Genomic DNA, 11,494 nt, shown 5'->3' with positions numbered 1-11,494 from the left:
TTGTAGCAGACGCTGCGTAGATGCTTTTATGGGCAACCCGAGCGCCTTCTTATAAGCAGTTCGAATGATAACGTACAGGTGGTTTAGATCGGTTCTCCTCATACAAAGGTAGGAGGCCACGTACACCCTCCTGCTAATGATTCAGTTCAGTTCAGTCGTTCAGTCGTGTCTGCCTCTTCGTGACCCTATGGACCATGTCACGCCATGCTTTCAGGTCTCTCACTATCTTCCTAACATCACATAACTTCATCTGCAGTGCCTCGAGGATGGCATCTAACCATCGCTTTCGCTGCCTACCCCTCCTCCGGCGACCCAACCTTTCCCAACATCAAATCTTTCTCCAGCGACTCCTCTCTTCTCATCAGATGACCAAAGTAGCTAAGCTTTAACTTTAGAATTTGACCCTCCAATGAGCAGTCAGGATTTATGGTCGACAATATCGACTGATGTGATCTTCTGGCAGTCCACGGAACTCTCAAGAGTCTTCGCCAGCACCACAATTCAAACGCGTCAATTCTTCGGCGGTCAGCCTTTTTCGCAGTCCAACTCTCTCATCCATACACCACAACTGGAAAGACCATAGCACGTGTTATACGGATATTGATTGGCAGACTAATGTTTCTGTTCTTTATTAGGCGGTCAAGGCTAACCATTGCTCTCTTTCCCAGAAGCAGGCGTCTCCTAATTTCATGGCTGCAGTCTCCTTCCGAGGTAATCTTGGAGCCCAAGAACAGTACATCTGTCACAGCTTCCACTTCTTGTCCCTTGATGGTCCAGGACTTGATAGGGCAAGGCGCCATGATGTTTGTCTTTTTAATGTTCCGTTTAGGCCCAAACGTCTCACTCTCTTCTTGTACGCGCATCAGAAGTCTCTTGAGTTCCACTTCACTTTCTGCCATTAATGTGGTATCATCCGCATATCTAAGGTTGTTGATACGTTTTCCAGCAATCTTCACTCCAGCTGAAGACTCGTCCAGACCGTCCTTCCTCATGATGCACTCTGCATATAGGTTAAATAGGCAGGGCGACAGTATGCAGCCTTGCCTCACTTCTTTCTCAATCGGAAACTAATCAGTAACACCATGGCCAGTTCTGACTGTGGCCTCTTGCCCTTCATACAAGTTCCTGAGGAGACAGATGAGGTGAATTGGAACTCCCATCTCTTGGAGAGCTTGCCACAATCTGCTGTGATCTACGCAGACAAACGCTTTCGCATAATCAATAAAGCAGAAGTAGATGGGTTTCTGGAACTCTCTTGCTTTTTCCATGATCCAGCGAAGGTTGGCAATTTAGTATCTAGTTCCTCTGCCCTTGCGAAACCCAGCTTGCACGTCCGGAAGCTCCCGATCCACAAACTGCTACAGCCTACCTTGGAGGATTTTCAACATCACCTTGCTAGCATGCGAAATAAGCGCGATCGTGTGGTAGTTGGAACAATCTTTGGCACTGCCTTTCTTTGGAATGGGGATGTAAACTGACCTCCTCCAATCCTGGGCCACTGCAGGGTTGTCCAAATCTTCTGACATAATGTATGCAGAATGTTAACAGCGTCATGGTTGAGGTTTTGAAGCAACTCAGCTGGAATGCCATCAATTCCGTTAGCTTTGTTCTTAGCAAGGCTGGCTAAGGCCCATTCAACTTCACTCTTCAGGATGCCCGGCTCGAGATCAGTAATCACAACCGTCTTATGTTGGGTTTGCACATTCGGGTCCTTCTTGTACAGTTCTTCTGTGTATTCTTGCCACCTCTTCTTCATCTCTGAGGCTTCAGTGAGGTCCTTGCCTCGTTCGTCCTTTATCACGCCCAGCTTAGCACAGAAGCTTCCTTTGATATATTTGAGTGTCTTATACAGAGCTCTTGTGTTCCTTAATTGGCTGTTGTCCTCAACTGCTTGGCCCTGTGTGTTCAGGGAGGCATTCTTATCTCTCCTTGCTATTTTCTGAAAAACCGCATTGAGAACCTTGTATCTTTCTCTTTCCCCCATAACATTTGCCATCCTCATTTCCTCAGCTGTTTGCAAAGCCTCTTCAGATAACAAGTTTGCTTTCTTGCATTTCTTTAGCTTTGGAACTACCTTAGTAGCAACTTCTTGTATTATATCACGAACACCAGTCCACATCTCTTCGGGCTCTCTGTCTTCTAGATCTAATTATTGAAATCGATTCCTCTCTTCCACAGCATATTCTAATAGAATTTGATCCAGATCATACCTGAAAGGCCTTCTAGTTTTCTGCGTTTTCCTCAATCGAAGCTTAATTTTGGCAACACGAAGCTGATGATCGGTGCCACAATCGGCCCCAGGCCTTGTTTTTACTGCTTGTATAGCGCTTCTCCATCTCTGCCGGCAAAGAATATAATCGGTCTGATTCCTGTACAGACCGTCTGGTGAAGTCCATGTGTACAGGCGCCTCTTGTGCTGTTGAAAATGAGTATTCGCTATGGTCAGGTTGTTTTCTTGACAAAACTCTACTAGCCTCTGCCCAGCTTCATTTGCCTCACCAAGACCGAACTTGCCTGTAATTCTGGATATTTCTTCACTCCCCACCTCAGCATTACAGTCTCCTATGAGAAAAACGACGTCTGATGATGGGTTGCGGTCTAAAAGGCATTGTAGGTCCGCATAAAATCTCTCAACGTCAGCTTCTTCAGCACTAGTGGTCGGTTCATAGACTTGGATAACTGTTATGTTGAAAGGGTGACCTTGGATCCGAAGTGAAATCATTCGGTCGTTTTGGGGTTGTACCCCAGCACTGCTTTGCCCATTCCTCTGTTTACTATGAGAGCGATCCCATTCCTTCTCTTGGACTCGTGCCCACAATAAAAGACATAATGGTCGCCGGAGTTAAATTCTCCCATTCCGGTCCACTTGAGCTCGCTGATACCCAAGATATCAATGTTCAATCTGTCCATTTCTCGCTTGACGACATCCAGTTTACCTTGCGTCATAGATCTTACATTCCATGTTGCTATGTGATATATATCCTAGCAACATCGGACTTTCCGCTCGCTTCCCGACACATCCACAACTGAGCCTCCTTTTGGCTTTAGCCCAGCCGCTTCGTCCGTCCTGGAGCTACTAGGAATCGCCCTTTGTTCATCCCCAGTAACATGTGGGACGCCTTCCAACCTGGGAGGCTCATCTTCCGGCGCCATATCATTATTGGTATAGTGACTGGCCATAGGGTTTTCTTGGCAGGAAATACTGGAGTGGGTTGCCATTACCTTCTCCAGTGAATCACATTTTGTCAGAACTCTCTGCCGTGACCTGTCTATCTTGGGTGGCCCTACACAGCAGAGCTCATGACTTCATCGAGTTTCGCAAGCCCCTCCGCCACGACAAGGCAGTGATCCATGAAGGGGCCTGCTGATGATAAAAGCCTGTATTTGCCTAAGGGTATCTTCTTGCATACCGTTCTTGGTTGCGATCCGAGATAGTGTACGAATGAACTGTTCGCACACCGTTCGGTGCTGGGTGATCGCGGCTGTGTTTACAGCCTTGTTGTTGATAAGTAGCCCCAAAACTCGCATTGTCTCCACCTCTGGAATACGTGCATCACGGACCGAGATTTCCAGTGGTGCAGCATCCCTTTTCCGCGCAGAATGAGGAGCTCCGACTTGTCCGGGGAACTGCGCAGTCCGCATCCTTCTGCGTACTTTTGGACTGTAGTGGCAGCGTCTTGTAGGGCATGCTCCATCTGTCCCACGTTGCCCTCCGTTGTCTGTATAGTTATGTCATCTGCGTAGACGGCGTAGCGGATTCCCTTTATGGCATTAAGTTGTTCTGGAAGGTGCATAAGTGCAACGTTGAAGAGTAGTGGAGAAAGAACGGCTCCCTGAGGCGTCCCCCTGGTGCCCATGGGTATCGGCTCGGACCTTTTGTCGCCAATCTTGATGTGTGCGTGCCTATCTTGCAAGATATCCTTGATGTAATTAAAGGTACACGTTCCGCAGTGAGTACCCTGTAGCCTTTCCAGAATCTTGGAGTGCTTCACGTTGTCGAAAACTCTCTTGAGGTCCAGCGCAAGTATGGCCCTACTGTTGCGTTTGCATGGGGGATCGATAACCTCCATCTTCAGCCGCAGTAACACATCCTGGGTTGAATAGTGTGCCATAAACCCAAACATCGTGTTAGGCATAATATCTTGGTCTTCTATATACGTCGAAAGCCGCATTTGTACCACCTTCTCCATCAGTTTTCCTGTGCACGACGTAAGCGATATTGGCCTCAGGTTATTGATGGGCACCTCCTTTCCAGGTTTGGGAATAAAGCTCACGTCAAGGCAGAACGTGTCTTCTGAACTTTCCAATAGCACTGTCAGGTACTTGCATAATAAAAAAGGAGCAAAATATGTTCTTTTTTTGAAATAGAGAACTTCTACTCACACTACTTACAACTAAACCCCGCCGGGGTGGCGCAGTGGTTACGGCGCTCGACTACTGTTGCCAAGGACGCGGGATCGAATCCCGGCCTCGGCGGCAGCTTTTCGATGCAGGCGAAAAGCAAGGCGCCCGTGTGCTGTGCGATGTCAGTGCGCGTTAAAGAACCTCCGGTGGTCGAAATTTCCGGAGTCCTCCACTACAACGTCTCTCATAGCTCGCGCTGCTTTGAGAAGTTAAACCCCACAAACCCAACCAAACCTTTTCTTACAACTAAGGATGCCGTGTGAAATTAGCTGTAACATATGCGTTCATCTCTGTGGAATTCCGCCCGATGTTGTGCCCGGCTACTCTAAAACATTTTGATCCGCAATTCGACGGGCTGTGCTCGCACTGTGGGGAGGTGTCTGACACCTACCACATGGTGTGGGCCTGCCAGAAAAGCCCATCTTTGCCCCCTATCCCCAAACCCACCCGAGAGAACTGCGAGGCGACCCTGTCCGGCTGCTGCACACTAGAGGCCCAAAAGTTCTTAACGCAGCGCGCCTGGGCTGCGGCAAACGCCAATGAAGTGCCTGTCTAGGCATTCCACCTAGTGTATGTACCTCTATGTATTATAATAAATGTTTTTACCACCACCACCACCACCGCCTACAGCGAACACAAAGCGCTCAATATCTGTCAAATTAAACGTATACTACAGTGACGCATTGGGCATGATTTCCATTATTTGCAAGTTTTTTCATGAGTTGTATCTTTGTATATTTGTGAGTGTCTTCATTCTTGTAAGAGCCTAACATGCTTCAGTGTGATTAAATAAAACATTTAAAAGAGCGCAGGCACAAACGACAGCGGTAAATTAAAAAAAAAAACAGAAATGCAATTTTTATTCCTGGCAGTGGCGGCGCCATTGTTGGCCTACTTTATAACACTACGGCTGGCGTTCCTCGTGTTTCCTGCAGATATAATCCTGGCCCTTGACAAAGCAGATGCTGCGGCGATCTCCTCTGCAAAGACACGTACACTTGCCGCCGGGACAGTCACTATAATCTCCACACTGAAAGAAAAGGGGGGAAAATTTTTAAATCTCATGCGATATTTTTTTCCAATCTGCGGGCTTTAACGCTGTGCTATTTCGATGGTTACTGCGACATACGCTTCCTTGCAAAGAGCAGGTGAAAAAATTAGCATGACGGTAAGGACGAAGGTAAAATGCATCAAAAATCTTTGTACTTCTCCGAACTTCTTTTGCCAGAGGTTAAAGTAAGACATATCCTCGACTTCGATTCATATCGTACGACATTCACATTCAGTATACAGAGCGTTTCACTGAAGACTTTAGCATATAGTGAGGTCAAGATATGAAAAAAAAAATGTTTGCGGGAAGAAACTCCACCGCGGTGGACAGATTGTTTTGTGATGCTTATCTAATTATCCAAATACATTATCAAAGTCAATGATTGATTTCTTAAGTCTCGAAGTTGGATTATTAGTTTTAATAAAGGTCAGAATTCGCGAACAAGAATATGCCATATCGGCATTTGGTACGACGAGAATTTCACTTTCAAAAGCGCTGGAGGGCAAATAAATCTGATTTTTCTTTCGGTTAGAAACTAAAAATGAGAGCGAAGAGGCGCGCAGTACGCTTGGTAAAGAAACGACGTCCGCTGATTGCGTGATGCAGTGGCAACAGAGCCAGATTCGAACTGCCTGCTCTAATCTCGGGCGGCATGCACTCCATCTCACTCCATCGGCGTAGCTCGCAATAACTTGCATTTTCCTTGCAGTAACATGAGAGGCTGAAGAACATTACTTGGCTCAATATCACTTGATGTTCGAAATGAGAGTCAACGTAATCAACTGCGTCCCCTGTGTAGTGACTTTCCTGCGCATCCCTGGCGATCAGTTTCGGTTTCGTACGGAAAGAAATGTCGGATTAATCACGCTGCAGGGTTTTAGAAAATGAGTTCTTTCTTCCAAAAACCAATCTGGTATAGTCTCGACAGTTCACGGTTTCAGACTCCCATTGGGACTAAACGCCTAACTGCCATAGATATAAGGTTCTTAAATAGGTTTTAGTTCAGCAGCTAGATATTTAGAGGAGTTTTGCAGCAAATCAAGTCCGTAGCGACAGAGAGTACGTTGCTGAGAAATATTTTAACCAATAATATTTTCAAATATACTCTCAGCCAACCTGTAGAACAAACGTGTCACGTGACACCTCTAACTTCAATCGAATTCTATTGCATTGCCCGCCGCGGTGGTGCAAAAAAATGTTGCACTTTCAGTAAAGTTGTCCCCGACCAATCGTACATTTTGTTTGGCGAGCCTAAATGCCATCCGCGTTTTCCCAATGCTATAGAGTCCCAGCACCATAATTACGTCGTATGGGTCCTCGTAACTTTGTACGGGTATTAACGGGGTGCCGTAAGGATTAATGGGTAGTTCTTTTTTTTTAAGTTCTTTGTAATATATCCAAGTGAAAAACGGGATCCCAGCAGTCTACAAAAACATCATCGTAACCTCTGGTTTTTTACAGATTGTGCAGCTGTGGGTCCTAGGTACCAATACACCTTTATCATTAAGCCACGTTTTTACGGGAAGGGTACCAAAGTGAAGCTTGGAGAAAAACGATTGGACGGTCGGTCTAACCGTCATCCTCCTAACTCTCTCAGCCTGAGCAGCCGCCGTAGATGGATGTGATCGATGGATTGACTGAAATGAAAAGTTTTAATACTGTAAGTATTACAGAAACAGAATACAGAAACAAGTGTGACAGATCCCTTATGAAAATGGAATTTGCCTTTTTACTTCCTTTGTTTTTCCTTTTTGCTTCCTGAACAGCCTTCCTATAGACTTTTCCTTTCTTTTGACTAAAGGAAGTTTCCTTTGAACTCACCTTGTTGAGACTTTCCTTTCTTTTGACAGAAGGAAGCTCATTTTTAAACTGGCTCTCTTTGGCAACACCAATAATGACCTTCCTTCGTTTGTCCTCAAGTAAAGAGGAAGTAAGTTCCCTTTACTCTTTATGCATCATAACCTTCTTTTTTTGTTCTTAAGTGAAAACATACGAAGCTCACTCTTTTCAGCTCTACTTCTCGTTTTTTTCTTTCATGAGCATCCCTTGCACTTTTTTAACTTCTGAACTTTTTAGAATAAACCAATCATACATTTATCAAAATATACACAATCGCATTCGTTTCTTTGCTGTGCAAGTAAACATCATTTTATTTTTTTATTTAATTTTGAATCCATGCTATTTTTTTTTTTCATGCGCTAGATCTTATTTTTAGCGCGAGTTTCTTCTTAGTCACCACACAAGGACCAAGAATATTCACCCCTTCCTCCCTTTGTCCTTAAGTGTAAAGATAACTTTCTTTTCACGCATTTCTTGTGCTTATTTTTGTGTGTGTGGCATTACTTGGCCTATGTCTTGCCCCTCTGAATTCTTTTTTTACATAAAATATAACACATTCAAGAATTTTCATACATGTTAAAGAATGCCAGGTGGTTCAAATTCATCGCTTTCGCAGCCCGCTGCTTCGATGGCGATGCATGCGCGAGACGGCGTCTACATCTGTGACCGCTGCTTCTGCACTCTGACGCGGTACGCAACGAAGCTCGGCGTAGGGCTGGTAGGGTTCTTCAGTATTTGGGTCGGCACTGCAGCCTGGCAACGCTTGGCTCGCAGCGACGCTGTTAGCAAGCGCGGCCTGCTTCCGTCGTGATTTAGTGCACCTCTGTACGGCGCGACGTTGACGTCGCGCAAGTACGCTTTTACCGTGGTGGCATTTCCAGTGCATGCCACAGGTAGGCGACGTGTAGACGGTTATCGCAGCACCATCGATAACGGCTTCAAAAGCCTGCGGTTAAATGCACTTCACGATGTGCCTAGTGCCGGATGTCACACTATTCACGAAAGTCAAGCTCGTTTACCTCCTATCACAGTTTAAAGACCAGCAATTAATACGTCGGCGACGTCGGTACCATCGTGCACAAGAAGCCCACGCAGCCGAGGTTACCAAGTACTGCCAGTAAAACCAACGTTCTCACGTTGAGTAAAACCAATGAAGATTGACACGCACCACAAGAATTCCGCCGCAAAAAAAAAAGAGCGCTGCCGTTGCTAGTGACAATAATTTGCTTAAATTATTTGCGTTTGTTACGCATCACATATCATTAGTAAAAAAACTAACTCTTAAGGTTATTTTTTAATCATAGTTTTTATTTTAAAAGTTTGTTAAATTTGCAAAAGTGAATTTAAAATTTTGATTCGTTCGAAATGGCGCTAGAGACTCTAGCGCTATCGCTTTCGTGAGAACAGCCGGCGGCATACTTCACTATGTGTTTCATGACTGTAGGAAGTTGATTGTTCGCGTTCGTTGTGCTCGTCGTGTTTTCACAGCGTGAGTAGTGCAAATGGCCGATCACGTCTTGGTTAAATGGGCGACCGCTCAGAAGTGGTACGCATACCCCGTAAGAAACCTACAATCAAAAGAACTGCAGGCGAAACTGGTCGATAATTCAAAATACTGGAAGATTATTCTGCACCAAGGAGTACTACATGTCCAATGGAAGGAGAGGTCGTACTCTCCTGCGTTCAGCCTCGGAGTGGGTAAGTAGTCAAACGTCTCTTGTCTTTTTTCGTTTTCGTAATAATGTTCACCGGTGAAAACACCTTCCTTTGCTACTCGCGGTGAGTCGTGTCGCGAAGTCGTTTACATGCCCGCATTACGACCGCATTGTGTTAACCGGCAGGTGACAGTAGTGCACATGGTGCACGGGGTAGACAGACAGTTGATTCCGGGAATTACGTGAAATGATAATAAAAAAAAAGCCTAATGAACAGAATTTGCGGAAATAAGTAGAATAAACGCGCCAGCTGTCGTTACGTGGACCTGATTCTCCCTGTTTACACAGCAAATGGCATTTCTCGGTGTTTCGTGATAACAGGAGTAGGCTTCCAATTTGGGCTCCGTAAGAAAAAAAAAATCTTGTTCTCACCGTTGTCTCGGTACGGTGCGGCATAGAGAATGGCAGATCCTTGATTATTGAAGCTGATTTAGAACAAGTTTTAAAGATGCCCAGGGTGCTCGTTTCGAGACAACAGGTAGCGTAGCAGCGAAACGGACGCTTTTACAGCTGCAGGCGACTGAAGTTTAAGCAGATAAAAGCGCCCAACGTTTTGTCTGATTCATTTATTTTCATGTTCATTTCTTTGTTTCTTTTTATTGAAGCATCAAACATGCTTCCTTTCTTTGCTACCAGCCATTCTCCAGATTTCGCGCAGAGAGAGAAAACTTTATTTCAAAAAGAAAAAAAAGGAAAACAAAAAAGTGTGTGTGTGGGGGGGGGGGGGTGCAGTGCATGGAGTCGCCATTTCAAGACCGCAGTGGCCTGGGCTGCCGCGTTTGCCTGAGTTACCAGACTACGCTGGGTCGCTAGGTCAGAGCGTAGCAAGGCAAGCAGTGATATCAGTTACCAACAGCATAATGCTTAGTGAGTGGAACAGCACGAAAAGACGAAGCACGCAAGAAGAGAGTGTGTTTCGTCTTTTCGCGCTGTTCCATCGACTATGCAATTGTACCAACTCGCCCAACTGTCCATCCTACTTCAAAGCATAATGCTGCAATGATTTTTAGCTGCCGATCTAAAAGTTGCTCCCAGTGCACAGGGTACGGCCAACAGGTGGAAGAGCACCGCTCTCTCCAATTTATTTTCAATGCTGCCGTTGCGCTTTGCCACCAGTTCAGGACGAGGTTGTCTGCCACGGGCTCCCTTTCATAAAGCTCACGACTGTACATGGGTACAATCCCAGCATTCATGGCCGCATTTCAGTGGAGGTGAAATGCAAGTTGACGGTGTACTGTATGATGTCATTTGCACACTAAAAAACCCCAGGTGAGCCCACCACTACGGCATCCCTCATAGCTATAGCTTAAGTCGCTTTGGGACATAAAACACCATGAACCTACCATAAAGCAGAGTGACTATGTTTTACAGTATGCGTGGGAGCTCAAACTGTTTTTCTGGAAATGCATCCTTTGTTTTGTCCACTACTGCTCAACTGGGCATTCTGCCCACTTGAGCAGTAGTGATGCTGGATGTTGTCAGCTCGCAGTTAAACATTACCGTGTCCTTTTATGTGCCAAGGTTTGCTCAAGGGCTAATGTTCCTCCTTAAGAAGTGTTGCTTTGAACCCTAAACATTGTCCATGCTACGTTTCTCTTGTCAGTGGTCTTCATTTGGTCACTATTTTGCTAATCTCATGTGTGGAACCAGATATCTGCACAATGCGTTATACTGAATAATTTTTGTATGATGCATTTGAGTGCAAATACAATTTAGTGAATAGACCTTGCCACATGTCGTTTTGCAGGAAAACTGCAGCTGTGACAAAATGTCTAAGCCAACAGATGCAAAAAAGAGAGTCCTGGAGCTTGAGGATGAAGTGAAGTCTGCAAAAAAAAAAAAGAATGAAGAAATATAAGTCCGCAAGAGATGAAGCACGTCAGATGCTTGGTATGTGATCGCTTTTTTCTGAAGCCATTGGAATGCTGATCTCCATTGCTATGAGACTGAAATTATTTGCTGTGTCACCAGATGCTATGTAAAGCATAACAAATTCAAGTGCTAACTCTTAAATGAACAAGACCTCTTGCTCTGTAGCACGTCCTAGTAAAAGCACCAGTAAGATTATGTTGCTGCAATAAGGTTCCCCCTACACTGAGGATTAGGATCGGTGTTCTTCCTGTAGTTGTCTTTGCAACACATTATAGGTGGTGTACAGTAGTGCTCAGCTACACCGTGGCGCTGCTGCATGACTCCACCAACCACCATGCTTGCAGTGCACGTAGCAGATGAACTGCTGCCATGCCTGCTCTGCAAGCATGCTTTGTTTGTGTTACAGTGACTTGCGTGTCACATGTCATTGCTTGGGATCAGCATGCATCTGAGATTGAGCCTGTTGTCGTATGTGATAGCTGCATGAAAATGCATGGTAAACAAATGCCACTCAAGGTGAGCACCTGTGCTGGTTTGTGCTGCTCAAGCCGAGGCCGAAAAGCAGGCGCGGGATCGGGTTCCTTTCTGTTCTGGAGTGGTCGGTGACAACAAC

At 45.5% G+C, this 11,494-nt stretch overlaps 1 long non-coding RNA gene across 1 annotated transcript; it reads left to right on the top strand.

Moving 5' to 3' along the window:
- Positions 1 to 8,772: 8,772 nt before the first annotated feature.
- Positions 8,773 to 10,854, top strand: LOC146195107 (uncharacterized). The gene is made up of 2 exons (XR_014705536.1): positions 8,773 to 8,992; positions 10,757 to 10,854. It is a non-coding gene; the product is annotated as an uncharacterized LOC146195107 (long non-coding RNA).
- The last annotated feature ends 640 nt before the right edge of the window (positions 10,855 to 11,494 follow it).

Source organism: Amblyomma maculatum, chromosome 3 (genome assembly GCF_055883805.1).
Source record: "Amblyomma maculatum isolate TAMU_Amacu chromosome 3, ASM5588380v1, whole genome shotgun sequence".
Lineage (NCBI taxonomy): Eukaryota > Metazoa > Arthropoda > Arachnida > Ixodida > Ixodidae > Amblyomma > Amblyomma maculatum.
The sequence above is the reverse complement of the archived record's forward strand: the minus strand, read 5'-3'. Positions and strand labels throughout refer to the sequence as shown.